Source organism: Ranitomeya variabilis, chromosome 4 (genome assembly GCF_051348905.1).
Source record: "Ranitomeya variabilis isolate aRanVar5 chromosome 4, aRanVar5.hap1, whole genome shotgun sequence".
Lineage (NCBI taxonomy): Eukaryota > Metazoa > Chordata > Amphibia > Anura > Dendrobatidae > Ranitomeya > Ranitomeya variabilis.
In genome coordinates, this window is record NC_135235.1 from 312,812,814 (window position 1) to 312,830,194 (window position 17,381).

A 17,381-nucleotide genomic window follows, 5' to 3' on the forward strand; every position below is an offset into this window, starting at 1 on the left:
TGGCACATGGGGCCTGATGACCAGAGGGGGCCTGCATCGGGCCCCATCTCTTCTGGTCATTGGGCCCCAGTGCAAGGCTTCTGCCGCTGCAGAAACTGAATCTTCATCCAAGACGCAGGTTCAGTTAAACTCTATTGCTGTGAGGGCCTAGGCCTGCACGGCAACAGTTAAAAGCCATCAGCCAATCGGAGGCTGGCAGCTGACGTCAGCATGTCTCCGGGGTATGACATCGTTTTCATTCACCGGCGAGTGCGCTCTTGAGCTGCGTGGAGGGAACTTCGCCGCAGGAGCGCAGCAAGGTAATGAGAAAGTTTTTTAAAATTTTTTATTGAAAACGGCAGGGGGGCAGGATGGGAGACATGGGGAAAGAATGGAGACACAGGGAGAAGAAGAGAGGCACAAAGGGCAAGAATGTAGACAAAGGGGGAAAGAATGGAGACACAGGGGGAAAGAATGGAGACACAGGGGCAAGAATGGAGACACAGGGGAAGAATGGAGACACAGGGGCAGGATGGAGACACTGGAAGCAGGATGGAGGCACAGAGGGCAAGAATGGAGGCACAGGGGGCAAGAATGGAGACACAGGGGGCAAGAATGGAGACACAGGGGGCAAGAATGGAGACACGGAGCAGGATGAAGACACAGGGGCAGGATGGAGACATGGGGCAGGATGGAGATGCAGGGGGCAGGATTATGGGGCAGGATGGAGACACAGGGGGCAGGATCATGGGGCAGGATGGAGACAGATGGGGCAGGATCATGGGTTAGGATGGAGACAGATGGGGCTGGATCATGGGGCAGGATGGAGACAGATGGGGCACGATCATTTGGCAGGATGGAGACATGGAGTAGGATGGAGACACAAGGTGCAGGATGGATACAATGGAGACAGATGGGGCAGGTTCATGGGACAGATCGAGCAGGATCACGGGGAAGATGGGGCAGGATCATGGGACATCACATAGGGCAGAATGGATACTGATGCGGGCAGGAATAGAGAACATATGGCTGAAGCCAGGAATGAGACACAAGGGGATATTATTACCATAGGGGATAATTAAAGGATATTATTACTGCAGTCATGTATTTATTTTATTTTTTGAGGATACTGTTTTAAATGGGGGGGTGGTCCTGTTATGGTGCAGAGTGACACTTATGTCGCCGTTTTTTTCTTCATCTGGTTTAGTGTAGAAGTTGGGAAAAAGTTAAGTAATGTGTTCTGCAAACGGTGCTCTAAATAGCTATGTTATTTCCTGCAGAGATGAGCCCTGGCTAGACGAAGTGATGGCGGTCTTTGCTGGATGAAGATGAAAAGCAAAGATGAAGGACTTCACCTAGAGATGTCACTGGTGAGTCAGTATGTTACCTGTACACTGACACTATACACTGTATACTATATACAGTGGTACTGTGTACAATGTCACAAGTGATCACTGTATTACCTTTACACTGACACTATATACAGAGCTCCTGTGTATAATGTCATTGATCACTGTATAAAATGTACAATACATACAGTGCTCGTGTGTATAAAGTCACTGTTGATCACTGTATTTCCTGTACATTGATACTTTATACTGAGCTCCTGTGTAAAATGTCACCGGTAATCACTGTATTACCTGTACACTGACACTATATACAGAGCTCCTGCGTATAATGTCACCGGTAATCACTGTATTACCTGTACACTGTACACTATATACAGAGCTCTTGTGTATATTATCACTGGTGATCACTGTATTACCTGTACACTATATACAGATACAGAGCTCCTGTGAATAGTGTCACTGATAATCACTGTATTACCTGTACATAGACACTTCATACTAAGTACAGATCTCCTGTGTATAATGGCACTTATGGTGATATTAGTATTGTTCTTATATTAATGATCAGTATTGTAGTATTCAGTCACTATGTGGTGGTAATATGTTGTCTGGCCATGGTGTGGCGGTATTTGTTCCTTGTACTGTATGTGCTGTTATTTAGTCACTATGTTGTGGTAATATGTGGTCTGGACATGGTGCAGTGGTATTTGTTCCTGGTATGTGATATTATTTGGTCACTATGGTGGTATGTGGTCTGGATATGGTATGGCGGTGTTTGTTCCTTGTATGTGGTATTATAGGTCACTATGTTGTGGTAATATGGTGTCTGGTCATGGTGCTGTGGTATTTGTCCCTTGTATGTGATATTATTGTAAATTTTAAAAATTAAAAAATAAATCAAAATATACCAAAATTGTATTGGATATTTTAACAAATGATTATTAGGTTAGAGTAGAGTAGGGCTCGGCCAAAAGAGTCTACCTTGTTATGGTGTCAGCTTAAATTTTTTTGGGCCAAAACAAAAGTTGCTGGCTATATGTGTGATCTGGTGATGGGAACTGTTAATGTGTGATTGGTGAGAAATTTAATTTTTCCAAGAGAGAGTGGTGGGGCTGTGGACAGTTCGAGGGGGGGAGCCTGGGAGGAGTCTCAAGGGGGCCCCGAAAATGTTGCCAGTATGGGGCCTTGAAATTCCTAATAGCAGCCCTGGCCCTAAGGGCACACTAGACAAAACACTATATGCACAAGGGCTATGCATATACAATGGTCAGTTATGCAAATACAAATAGTGGTAGTACAAAAGTATGAGCAGAATATACAAGTCGGTTACCACTCAGGTGAAAGGCCTGGACCGTGATTAAGGCTTCTTTCACACATCAGGTTTTTGCCATCAGTCTGAATCCGGCATCAGGCTGGAGCGACGGATCCGGCGTAAATTGTGAAAAACTGATGAAACGGATCCGTTTTTTCGCCGGATCCGGCTAGCGGAACCAGCAAAAAAACTTAACCGTTTCATCAGTTTTTCATCCATTTCGTCTGTTTTTTTTATCCGTTTAATGACGGATCCGGTTTTTAAAGACGCCCATGGGAGGCTCCCAAACATGATTGCCCACTGAAAATCTATATATACAGTGTTCCTACAGCCCATTTTTGACAGGTTGTAGAGGAGCAAGTGGCGAAGATGGAAGGCGTGATGGCAAACATTCTGACGATTAATGTGGATTTTACTGTTGAGGCAAAACGTTTGAAAGGGATTGTTCTGGAGAGGAGCGAGAGAGACAGCGCATCATGCGTCTGCGCCGACGATGTTTGTGGATCCACCCCATCAATGCACAGAGAATGACGCGTGGGGTGTATTCTACACTATACATGGAGCTACAAGGAAACCTGGAGAAATTTTTCTCATATGTGCGGATGAAAGCGGAGAATTTTGATTTATTGGTGGAACAATTGGACACCTCATCAGAAGAAGTGACACATATTGCCGCTTCTCCATTTCACCGGCGGAGCATCTGATGGTGACTCTTCGGTAAGCAATTTTTATTGTATCTCGTCCTGTTAAAGCACACTTATAACTTTAATGTTTTTGCTGGTAGTTTTAAATAATTATTTTTTATTGTATCTCCTACTGTTAAAGCTGACTTCTAACTGTAATGTTATTGCTGGTATTTTTTACTCATTTTCCCTTTTTTTCACAGATTCCTTGCAACAGGAGAATCCCTTTCGTCACTCCATTTCCAGTTTAGACTTGGGATTTCCACCATCTCCGGAATTGTGAAGCACACCTGCCGTGCATTGTAGGATTCTTTACATGGAGAGTTTATACCACATCCCACAATGAAGAGTTGTCTACAAATAGCAGAAAAGTTTCAACAAATCTGTCAGTTTCCCAATTGCTTGTGAGCAGTGGACGGGAAACACATCTGCATCGTCAAACCTGCTGGATCTGGATCGGAATATTTTAACTATAAAAAATATTTCTCCTTTGTGTGAATACAAATTTATAGCGGTCAATTTAGGGGCCTATGGCCACTCCAATGAATCCCAAGTTTTTAAATTGTCTGCAATGGGGCGTCATCTCTATGGAAACACCTTCCAATTTCCACCCCAAGGACAACTGCTGAAAACCTTTGGGCCACCAATGTAATTTGTTTGTGTTGATGATGAAGCCTTCCAGCTCTCGGAACACCTGCTGAAACCATACTCCAGTAGTGGATTGACGGCAACTAAAAGAATTTTTCATTACTGCCTCACACGAGCACGAAGAATGGTGGAGTGCGCTTTTGGGATTCTGACAGCCAAATGGCGAGTTCTATTGACCGCTATCAACCTGAAGACTGACACTGGATAAGGTGGTGAAAGCTTGTGTGGTCCTGCTCAATTTTGTTATATGCAAGGAACAGCTTTCCATTGATGACCACTCTGAAGAAACCACCTTGCATGATTATCAGAACATTACTTATAGAAGTTCTGTATCAGTTTCCAGAATGAGGGACAAATTTGCAGAATTTTTTATTTTACCTCAAGGAAGAGTAGACTAGCAGGATGAGAGAGTCTGAAAAATTTGTCTTGGACCTTGTTACCTAAAGTCATTGACCTTCTTTACCCAAAGTATTGTACCTATTTTACCCAAAGTTATGTACCTGGTTGGGTTTTCCCCAAAGTATTTTACCTTCTTTACCCAAAGTATTGTATCTTGTTTTAACCAAAGTATTTAAAAAATGAAAGACAATTTTAAACCAAATTTTTTTTTTTATTAACACATTTTTAACAAACAAAATAGTTATAAATTTAAATTGTGTGGGGTTGAGGTAATACTGGAGGGGCTGACAGATTGGAACACTTCGACATTGGGAGTGTGGAGAGAGGAATGTGATGGTGGTGGTGCTAGTAGGTAAAACAGGTGAAGGGGTGGAGAAAGAAAGAGAACTGGTGGACATGAAACTGGGAGTAGTGTTGGGAATTTGGAAGGTTTGAGGGGTAGAGTGGAGGGATTGGGAGGCAGAAGAGGCGATGGGTGGAAAAGAGGGTTGTGTTTGGGGCATGATGGGTGTTGAAGGAGACTGGTGGTAGTGGACAGGGAGTAGAGGCACGGATGATGTGGTATGGAACTGGAATGGGGCAGGATGCTGGTACGGGGCAGGATGTTTGCATGGGGCAGGATGCTGGCACGGGGCAGGATGCTGGTATGGGGCATGATGCTGGTATTGTATAGGAGGGGGAGGAGGGACAGTGGCTGGAGGGGGGGCAGGTGTGGGAGGAACAACCGGGGTGGATGGAGGGGCTTGGGAGCTAACATGTGCTAGAGCAGATTGGCACGATTGCATTACATGCATCTGCTGATCAGGAGATAGTTTGTCCATGCGCTCAAGTACTGCTTGGAAAAAGCAGTGGTTTGACGATTTCATTGCATCTGAATGCATCCTATCCAGGCGTGTGTGCAACTCAAGGATACTGTTGCCGAGCGAATTAAATCCTGCAGTCATTTGCTAAGACAACAGTTTGAGACAGGTCTGGAAGGCTGCACTCAGATGCAAGAACTCGGGCACATAGCTCTTTTCCTGACCCCTCTGGTGCTGCCACCCAGAACCCACAGGTGTTCTAGAGGTGGCAGCATCAGAGGGGTGGGGTAAAGGAAAAGCTATATCCTCACCATCAGCTTCATGTAACGCAGTCGGCCATGATGCTCCAGCGCTGGTGGATGGGACCGAGGGATCAGATATAAGGGAAGGCTGGGAAAGTGCAGAAGGGCCGGGGCTGTCGATGTGTCCCTCAGTGGCAGACTCCTGAGGGATCGCCCCAGAAGGGTTCAAAACTGCAGGCTCCCAAGTGCTGCTGATGGTGCTGTGGAATAAAGAAAAAATATATAATTAATATATTGATATTGCATGGCCCTGGCTGTAACCCAAAAAAAGTGTTGGACATGTAAAAAATTTTTATTAAATGGGGTGGGTAATATTTACCTTCTGCTCACCATCGTTGATGGGAGGAATGACAGGGCCCTTGCATACTTGTAGTTGCTCCTGCGTCCTCCCGATCCACACTTTGCGTGCATCTCCTTGTTAAAATCCTTCTTGAAGCGATCCCTAATTGACCGCCACCGCTTGACAACTCTCTCGCCTGAAAAGTGAAAGCACAAATTGGTTAGTATACAACACATTACATCTAGCAACACAACTGAACTGTGAATTCTTACGCGCTTGATTCTGGGCCTGAACATTGAGGTTCTCCCAGTTGTCCACAACTTCATGGCACAGTTGCTCCCAGAGTCAACAGGTCACAATGATATCGGCGTGGCAGTGGTCTCCAATATTCCACAGTGGCTCCCGCTCTTGAATTAGATCGATGAGGAGGTCGATGTTTAGCTCGGCCTCCTCACCATCCGAGTCAGGAGCACGCTGTGAAGCTTGTTAAAAAAGACAAAAAACAAAGACATTAGACTCAAAACAACAACATAAAGTTGAAAAAAATAAAAAAGGTGCTTACTCGATGGCGACTGCCCTGACGCTCATGCCGACGACCCTGGGAGGCACTTTGAGGACCTCTGGATCGAGCCCCAGAATCAGAAAACTATAAAAAAGAAAAAGAAAAACATTATGTGCTTAGATGTAGGATTATGTGTTGTGTGTACTGTGATGTCTGTAATGATCTGTTTTTGTGTTCTGTGTATTGTGAAGTGTGTGATGATGTGCGTCTGCGATGCATGTAAACTTACTTTATTAACATCACCAAAAATAAAAAACGTGAACATCTGCAGAAAAAAAGACAAAAACATTTATTTACCTCACAGCACTGACGTAGAAGCTCTCTACACGAATATCAACCATGATTTAGGTATTTTGGCTGTGTCCTTTTTCTTGGACAAATTTTCCACGGGGAATAGTGGACACGATTCCTTTATCCTTGATTTATTGAGGATGATCCTGGAAAGGAATTATTTCGTTTCCGACAGAGTTTATTATAAACAGGTATCAGGTACCGCAATGGGGACAGATGTGCGCCCTCATATGCGAACCTGTTTATGGGGTGGTGGGAGGAGACACAGGTCAGGAATAGCCCACTTTTTTGCAACAATGTATTGAAATGGTTTCGTTTCATTGATGATATTATTGTTTTATGGACAGGTTCAGCGGCAGATTTGGAGACCTTTGTGGGTGAACTTAACAGCAACTGTGCAAATATTCGACTTACCTCCCATTTCTCCACCAGCTCTGTCGATTTTTTGGACTTGAAGATAATGCTTCAGGGGAATCGGATTTACACGACCCTCTTTCGCAAAGATACAGCTACAAACAATCTATTACATTACTCCAGCTTCCACCCACGACATTTGTGTAACAGCATCCCGAAGGGCCAGTTTCTACGCTTGAGGAGAAACTGTAGTCAGCTGTCAGACTTTCGGATTGAATCAAGATCATTGACAGATCGTTTCCGGGAACGTGGTTATCCACGGAGAATCATTTCCAGTGCCTTCGAACACTCTCGTCGGAAGTCAAGGGAGGAAGCCATGAAGCCTCGGGTGAGATCAAATGTAAATACCCCTAGTTTGATTACACAATTTAATAATCAATGGGGGGATGTCCATATGGTAATGGAAAACAATTGGGGGATCCTGTTGAGTGATGGCAGGCTTAGACTGGTCATACCAACTAGACCCAGGATTGTGGCTAGGAGGGAAAAAATCTTAAGGACTGTCTTTCGAACAGCCATTTTAGACGCCCTACTTCCAAGATTCGTGTGGATCACCCAACTTTCGGAACTTATCCGTGTGGAGGGTGTTCTGTTTGTTCATATATGCTAGCGGAAACGGGAATCTCATTACCATCCTTATCCTTTCAGGTGTCTCCAAGATCTTTTTTCAACTGTCGTACACAGAATGTAGTTTATGCTCTTATCTGCAGTTGCAAGAAGATTTACGTTGGACAGACAACACAACAACTATGCCGTAGGATCCAGCAGCATGTGTCTAACATTGGCATGGCCAGGACTGACAGGGCCAAAGGTAAGCAGATTACTTCGGTGGCGGCCCATTTTTTGGAACAACACAATGGCACCCCCAAATCTTTGCGGGTTATGGGCTTGGAAAAGATCCCCCAGAGCATTAGGGGGGGCAAAATTACAGATGAGCTCCTGAGGAGAGAATCCCGTTGGATATATAAGCTGAATAGCCTATCACCGGTGGTTTGAATGAAGAATTGTTATACACCGGTTTCTATAAAAAACTGTAGCTTTTACTAACACATCCTTTTAGATCATGGTCTTGGGTTGTGGTGAGGGACCAGATTGAGCAGGTTCTGCTCGATCTGGCCCTTGTCTTCTTTCCCTTATGTGTTTCTCTCTTTATTTAGGTTTTACCTCTGATTTGGACCATTTGAATAGTGAAGATAATCAGGCGCCACTCCTTGTCCTCCGAGGAAGAATATGACTGAGTCTACTACAAATTTCAAATGGATACAACTCTGGATCACGGGGATTTTCTCTTGGTTCAAGATTGGGACAATAATTTTGATATGGCTTTAAAATATCGGCATTCATGTTCACGATTGGTCCGCCAAATTGATATTTGTGCGTGCTATTTTCTTAGATTTGCATGCTGTGTCCCCTGTCTAAGGTATATACTGATTGGTCACCTTGACCCTTTTGGGTCCCTTAGCACATTTGCACAGTATTGTGGGTTCTTACCCCTTTTTTTTCCCCCAAATTTTGGGGAAGGGGGTTGGGCTTGCAAACGTAGCATATACAATAAACTGTGCTGTTATACCTTGTCATATGATATGGAGGGTTATTCCTTTTCCTCCTTAGGGTTGTCTTGAGCCAATTGGACCCATTGAGGGTTTACTCTTGGCTGTGTATATCTATCATTCCTGGGAAAAGTTTTTTGATGTACAATTATGTGGATTTTTAAAAGCTATGTCATATAGAGAGCAATAACTGTGGCAGAATCAAGGTCCTGCAGCTAATATGCTGCTGGCAATTAGTCACTGCTCATACTGTTTAATATTCCAGAACTAGAGAAGTGCTTTGCCAGTTTAGTTGCTCTTGTGGGGTAAACATCCCTTTTTCTTATGTAGCCTCACTGCTGTTATCATCTTTAATGGGCCGTTTGTGCCGCTAATAGGTCTATTCGTTTGAGGCCTGATTCTCCTGTGCTGGTTGGTCTGTATTTAGATATATCCTTGTGGGGCTTTTTGATTACGCATGCGCCTTCTGCATATAGGCTAGTATGTGCACAGTTCCCGCTGAGAGCTTTTTGAGCGGAACTGTGTACATTATTGCATATAAGGTACTGACATAAGAGGGTTTTCTTAACTGTGGTGTAAACTGGTAAACTGAGGGAAAAAACATTTTTGTCGCATTCACCCTACTATGGTAACACTCCCGCATGCGCGGTGCCCTCTATTAGTGTTTGTAGCGATCTCCACATACGAGATGGTCGCAACATGATTAACTTATATATAGAAGTGCACAAGCGATGCGTTATTTAAATCAGGGTCAAGACCCTGGCACAAGCCGCGACAAGCGACCGGATTTTGATATAACCCTGTTGGGACTTATTCTGTCCTTATGGGTTGCCATGGTGACTTAGGTCACGGGTATACGCAGGCGCAGTGCTCAATGTCAAGAGACTAGCGCCTGCGCATGGGTAAGGAACACACGCCATCCGAATGGAGTGCTCTGGAACTTCGCCTCCATTACGCTGCACACCTGGTATGCATTTTCGTTTTTAATTTTGTGTATTTAAAGAGTGACTATACCACCAGTTGACTGTGGACCTTGAGGAAGACGCCTCGAGCGTCGATACGCGTGGGTCACACATTGCTTGAGTCTCTTCTTTTATTCAGCCGGTGACTTGCTTTTGGTGTGTGGGGGGAAGAACTTGGACCTCGGGGTGCTCTTCACTTGGTAGCTGTTGGATAACAGGCCTCCTTTGGACAACTTGCAATCCCCATGCTCACACATGAGGGGGTACTTTATAGGTAGGATAGCTGGTCACATTCCTTGAATAATTGTTTGGGGATATGGTGGAGTAGACAGGTGACACAGCATGTTTATAGTATTTAATATATAGTACCTTGTACATGGTCACACCTCAGCATTGGCATTTATTAGTTGTGATATGACTCTGCAATGTTTTTGAAGTATTGAATTGTTGTACTATATGGACCCTTATCTCCCATTGTTTTTGGGAGTTTTTAATTGTTTTATTACAGTTTTTTGTGTGGTGTTGTCTTAATAATAAAATGTGTTACTTTCTATATTTATTGATGTGGTGATCCCATTTCTATGATGCTGGCTTTTCTCTCTTTGTGTTGGCTCACAGCGCTGACGGCGCGGGGGAGGGCTCCCAGATGAAGACATGACTTTCTACGGCTGGCTGTGGCTGGAGCTGGCTGTGGCTGGAGCTGGCTGCTGGCTGGAGCTGGCTGTGGCTGTTGCTTGCTGGCTTGGCTGCTGGCTGGCTGACTGGCTCTTGCTTTGCTGGCAGATTCAGCTCTGGCTCTGGTGGCAGGTTCAGCTCCGGCTCTGGTGGCAGGTTCAGCTCTTGCTCTGGTGGCAGGATCAGCTCTTGAGGAAGGTGTTCTTTGTCTTGCTGGCTGGTAAATGAATGAGTGAAGGCCTCACTGGCATTGTTTACATCTGGGTGCTGGCTAATTGTATCGGAGCATGCTCAGCTAAAAAAAACGGACTCAAAGATGATTGCAGCGTTCCGGTGGCATTGGGAAGCATGGCAGGGAGGGGGCTCCCTGCGTGCTTCCCTGAGGGTCTCCGAAGGTCTCCTACCTCCTTCTTCCTGCAGGCCCCAGATCCAAAATGGCCGGGGGGCTGCTTCTGGGTCCTGCAGGGAGGTGACTTACAAGAGCCTGTTCAGAGCAGGCACTTGTAAGCCTGCAGCCCTGCCTGTCAGATCGCCGATCTGACACAGTGCTGTGCAAAGTGTCACATCAGCGATCTGTCACTATAGTGTGATGCCCCCCTGGAGCAATGCAAAAAAGTAAAAAAAAAAATATTTACATGTGTAAAAAAAAAAAAAATTCCTAAATAAAAAAAATATATATTGTTCCAATAAATACATTTCTTTATCTAAATAAAAAAAACAATAAAAGTATACATATTTAGTATCGCCGCGTCCGTAATAACCCGACCTATAAAACTGTCCCACTAGTTAACCCCTTCAGTGAATACCGTCACAAAAGAAAAGGGCAAAAAGCAACGCTTTATTATCATACCGCCGAACAAAAAGTGGAATAACACGCGATAAAAAAAAAGGATATAAATATCCATGGTACCACTGAAAACTAGGGTTGAGCGAAACGGATCGGACAAATTCAAAAATCGCCGACTTTCGGCAAAATCGGGTTTCATGAAACCCGACCCGATCCTAGTGTGGGATCGGCCATGAGGTCAGCGATCTTCCCACCATCTTAGAGAAGGGCATGACAGTGATTAGCTTGCTTTCTGTGGCATCACAGGGGCTATAAAGGGGCGTGCATGCCGACCGCCATCTTACTTCTGCCGATCTTAGCATAGGGAGAGGTTGCTGCAGCTTCATCAGAAGAAGGGCTATAGTTAGGGAGGGAAGATTAACCCCCAAACCGCTTGTGCTGTAGCGATTTCACTGTCCAACACCACCTTTTTTTGCAGGGACAGTGGAGGCTATATTTTTGTGCATCAGCTCTGTAACTTATTAGGCTGCCTTATAAGGCTCCCTGATAGCTTCATTGCTGTCGGCATGCTGCTGTACAAGCCAACTGCTTTTTTAAAAGCAAAAATCCTTTTGCTCCTTTCTGCACAGTTATCTTGTTTATTTGTCCACACTTTTGTGTGCAGCAGTCCTTTTTATTGCTGCCATACTTGTCCTGAGATCATTGTAGGGAGATTGAAATTGTACTACAGTCCTTGTATTTTTTCATATATCTTCCAGCCACTTGCTGCCACTTACATTGCGTTGTTTTATACACTGGGCCTAAGTTTGGGTTCAGTCTCCCCCCCAAAAAAGGGAGATTCAAATTCTCACAAAGTGGATATATTTCAGTCCTGTTAGTTTGTCGTATATCAGCCAGCCACTTGCTGCCACTCACATTGCGTTGTTTTATACACTGGGCCTGAGTTTGGGTTCAGTTTCTCCCCAAAAAAGGGAGATTCAAATTCTCACAAAGTGGATATATTTCAGTCATGTTAGTTTGTCGTATATCAGCCAACCACTTGCTGCCACTCACATTGCGTTGATTTATACACTGGGCCTGAGTTTGGTTTCAGTCTCCCCCCAAAAAAAGGGAGCTTCAAATTTTCACAAAGTGGATATATTTCAGTCCTGTTAGTTTGTCGTATATCAGCCAGCCACTTGCTGCCACTCACATTGCGTTGTTTTATACACTGGGCCTGAGTTTGGGTTTAGTCTCCCCCCCAGAAAAGGGAGATTCAAATTGTCACAGAGTGGATGTACGTCAGTTCTGTTAGTTTGTCGTATATCAGCCAGCCATGTTCTGCCATTTACATTGTGTTGTGTTATACACTGGGCCTGAGTTTTGGTGCAGTCTCCCCCCAAAAAAAGGGAGATTCAAATTGTCACAAAGTGGATGTACATCAGTTCTGTTAGTTTGTCGTATATCAGCCAGCTACGTTCTGCCACTTACATTGTGTTGTGTTATACACTGGGCCTGCATTTTGGTTCAGTCTCCACCCAAAAAAAGGGGGATTCAAATTGCCACAAAGTGGATGTACGTCAGTTCTGTTAGTTTGCCGTATATCAGCCAGCCACGTTCTGCCACTTACATTGTATTGTTTTATACACTGGGCCTGAGTTTTGGTTCAGTCTCCCCCCAAAAAAGGGAGATTTAAATTCTCAACAATTTTATATAAATCTTCTACCTTGTTTTACAGTACCATATAACGGTTGTTATTTTGGTTAGATTTTCCCAAAAATGAGGAAGTCTGGTGGAAGAGGCCGTGGGCGGTCGTTGCCAGCTGGTACTGATGGTGGTAGTGGTGATGGAGCATCTGGTGGTAGTGGGAAAAGCAAAATAGCACCTAAGGCTGGAGGTGTTGAACCAGCGTCATCATCTGGCTACACAAGGCCTCGAAGGCTCCCTTATCTGGGAGTAGGAAAACAGCTTTTAAAGCCGCAGCAGCAGGAAACAAGTTTTGTCTTTCCTTGCTGACTCAGCCTCTAGCTCTTTCGCCTCCTCTTCAGAAAGTTCCAAATATAAAAGCAGCGAGTCATCAGTGGATGCTCCCGGTCAGGAACAAGTCGCTTCCTTGTGTCCTTCACCCAAACCAAAAGTGAAGGATGCGTCAGGCGACACTACAGGTTACTCCATGGAGCTCTTTACACATACCGTGCCTGGGTTAGAAAGGGAAATTGTTAACAGCCCATTACAAGATGAATCGGACATGGAGTGCACAGATGCACAGCCACAGCTAGATTATTATGCTGTTTCATTGACTCAGATCACTACATTGCCCTCGCAGTGTACTGAGCCACAATCTGACCCTGATGAGACTATGGTTCCCCGTCCCGAATGCTATAGCACCTTACACGGTGACACAGAGGAAGGTGCACTTGACATTGAAGAGGAGGTGATAGATGACCCAGTTGTTGACCCAGATTGGCAGCCATTGGGGAAAGAGGGTGCCGCTGCCAGTAGCTCAGAAGCGGAGGAGAATGATCCAGAGCAGCCATCTACATCGCAACAGCTTTCATCTGGCAGGCCCGTATCTGTCCAAAAACGTTTGTCAGAAACAAAAACAGTTTTAGGACAGCGTGGCCATCTGGTGAAAGTAGCACAGTGAGCAATACCTGAAAAGGTATTCCATAGTAGGAAGAGTGTAGTGTGGCAATTTTTTAACCAAGATCCGAATGATTAGTGCAAAGTTATCTGTAAGAAATGCTCAAAGACCTTTAGCAGAGGGAAGAATCTCCAAAATTTAAATACAACGTGCATGCTTAGACATTTAACCAGCATGCACTTGCAAGCCTGGACTAACTACCAAGCGTCGCGTACAGTTGGTGCACCTGGTAAGAATGAAGGTAGTCAGCAACGCTACATTGCTTCCCTCACTGTAAGCCCACCGGTTAGGACACCACCAGCAGCAAAATGTGGAGGTATCGTCGCAAGGCCAAAGCAGTCAGGGAATCACAAAGTTTTTGGTAGGAAACACTGTATGTAGGCCAACATCAAGAATACCATCACCAACCGCTAGTTCCACCATATGGAGCTCTCCAGTCCAGCTCACCCTACAAGAGACTCTCGTTAGGAAAAGAAAGTACTCATCCTCTCATCCATGTACACAGGGTTTGAACGCCCACATTGCTAGACTAACCTCATCAGAGATGATGCCCTACCGGTTGGTTGAAAGCGAAGCTTTCAAAGACCTGATGGCCTATGCAGTACCATGCTATGACCTACCCAGTCGGCACTTAGTTGCGAGAAAATCCATCCCAGCCCTCCACCAGCATGTCAAAGACCGCATTGTCCATGCACTGAGGCAATCAGTCAGTGGAAAGGTGCACCTCACAACAGATGCATGGACCAATTGGCATGGCCAGGGACGTTACGTGTCCATCACGGCACACTGGGTTAATGTGGTGGATGCAGGGTCCACAGCGGACAGCCATAGTGGGACAGTTCTGCCTAGCTCACGGTCTAGGAAACAGTTGGCTGTAGGTGTTCAACACCCCCCCTCATCCTCCTCCTCCAGAAGCGAAAGCTCGTCCACAGAGCATAGTCGCACGACCACTCCATCCGTAGCTGCCAGTGTTGCACACGAAGTGTCCCATTATCGAACAGCTAGTGGTAAGCGTCAGCAGGCTGTGTTATAAATGAAGTGTTTGGGCGACAACAGACACACCGCGGAAGTACTGGCTGAGTACTTGCAGCAAGAAACTTAGTCATGGCTGGGCAGTGTACATCTTGAGGCAGGCAAGGTAGTAAGTGATAACAGAAGGAATTTTATGGCTGCCATAACCCTTTCAGAACTGAAACACATATCTTGCCTGGCTCACACCTTGAACCTGGTGGTGCAGTGCTTCCTGAAAAATTATCCGGGGTTACCAGCCCTGCTCCTGAAGATGCAAAGACTTTGCTCGCACATCCGCCGGTCGCCAATACAATCCAGCCGTATGCTGAACCATCAGCGATCCCTGAATCTTCCCCAGCACCGCCTAATAATTGACGTTGCAACAAGGTGGAACTCCACACTGCACATGGTTCAGAGGCTGTGTGAACAGAGGCGTGCTGTAATTAATTTGTGGGAGGATACACATACACGTGCAGGCACTTGGATGGCAGACATGGAGTTGTCTGGTGTGAAGTGGTTGAAGCTACAAGACCTCTGTCAAGTCCTTCAGTGTTTTGAGGAATGCACATGGCTGGTAAGTGCAGACGACGCCATCATAAGCATGAGCATCCCACTAATGCGCCTGCTGATGCAAAGTTTGATGCACATTAAGGAGCAGGCGTCTGCAGCCGAAGAGGAGGGAAGCCTTGATGACAATCAGCCATTGTCAGCTCAGGGAACTCTCCTGGATGAGGTGGCGGATGAAGAGGAGGAGGAGGAGGATGATTGTTATGGACCTGGTGGTTAGGTGCACCAGGAATGACCTGATAGTTAAACACGGAATCGGGACGAGCTCTGGGGAAATGGGAACTCTGCTGACCGCAAACCCTACTCCTATCAACACAACTAGAAATAGCCGTGGAGCGTGCCTGACTCTGCCTAGATGCCTATTCACAGCCTAAGAGCTAACTACCCCTAAAGAAAGGAAACAAAGCCTCACTTGCCTCAGAGAAATTTCCCCAAAGGTAAAAGCAGCCCCCCACAAGTATTGACTGTGAGTTAAGAGGAAATCACAAACACAGGATGAAATAGGCTTTAGCAAAGAGAGGCCAGTCTAACTAAACAGATTGAGGATAGAAAAGGGATCTTTGCGGTCAACACAACAAACTACAAAAAACACGCAGAGTGTGCAAAAAATACCCCCGCACCGACTCACGGTGCGGTGGTGCCACTCTGCACCCCCAGAGCTTCCAGCTAGCCAGGCAGTTTCATGATAGCAAGCTAGACTAGAACTTAGCAAGAAAAACCATAAGTAACAAATGAACAAGCCGGAACTTAGCTTTTGCTGGAGTAGACAGGTCCTCAGAAAGATCCAGGAGAGATCTGAACCAGTACTAGAACATTGACAGCTGGCATGGAGTAACGATCTGAGTGGAGTTAAATAGAGAATTCTAGCCTAGCCCTAAATGAGGGCAGCTGGGGAAGGAATCTCAGAACCAGCAGCTCCCCTCACAGCCACCAGAGGGAGTCCAAGGACAGAACTCACCGAAGTACCATTCATGACCACAGGAGGGAGTTCGAAAACGGAATTCACAACAGTACCCCCCCCTTGAGGAGGGGTCACCAAACCCTCACCAGAGCCCCCAGGCCGATCAGGACGAGCCAAATGAAAGGCACGAACTAAATCGGCAGCATGGACATCAGAGGCAACAACCCAGGAATTATCCTCCTGACCATAGCCCTTCCATTTGACCAAGTACTGAAGTTTTCGTCTCGAAATACGAGAATCCAAAATCTTCTCCACCACATACTCCAACTCCCCCTCGACCAACACCGGAGCAGGAGGATCAACGGAGGGAACCATAGGCGCCACATATCTCTGCAGCAACGACATATGGAACACATTATGGATGGCAAAAGAAGCAGGAAGGGCCAAACGAAATGATACAGAATTAAGAATTTCAGAAATCTTATAAGGACCAATGAAACGAGGCTTAAACTTAGGAGAAGAAACCTTCATAGGAACATAACGAGATGATAACCAAACCAAATCCCCAACACGAAGTTGGGGACCAACACGGCGACGGCGGATAGCGAAACGTTGAGCCTTCTCTTGGGACAAGGTCAAATTGTCCACCACATGAGTCCAAATTTGTTGCAACCTGTCCACCACAGAATCCACACCAGGACAGTCCGAAGGCTCAACCTGCCCTGAAGAAAAACGAGGATGAAAACCAGAATTACAAAAAAAAGGCGAAACCAAAGTAGCCGAACTGGCCCGATTATTAAGGGCGAACTCAGCCAATGGCAAGAAGGTCACCCGATCATCCTGATCCGCAGAAACAAAACATCTCAGCTAAGTTTCCAAAGTCTGATTGGTTCGTTCGGTTTGGCCATTTGTCTGAGGATGGAAAGCCGAAGAAAAAGACAAATCAATGCCCATCTTAGCACAAAAGGACCGCCAAAACCTTGAAACAAACTGGGAACCTCTGTCAGACACGATGTTCTCCGGAATGCCATGCAAACGAACCACATGTTGGAAAAATAATGGAACCAAATCAGAGGAAGAAGGCAATTTAGGCAAGGGTACCAAATGGACCATTTTAGAGAAGCGATCACAAACCACCCAGATGACCGACATCCTTTGAGAAACAGGAAGATCTGAAATAAAATCCATGGAAACATGCGTCCAGGGCCTTTTCGGGACCGGCAAGGGCAAAAGTAACCCACTGGCAGTAGAACAGCAGGGCTTAGCCCGAGCACAAGTCCCACAAG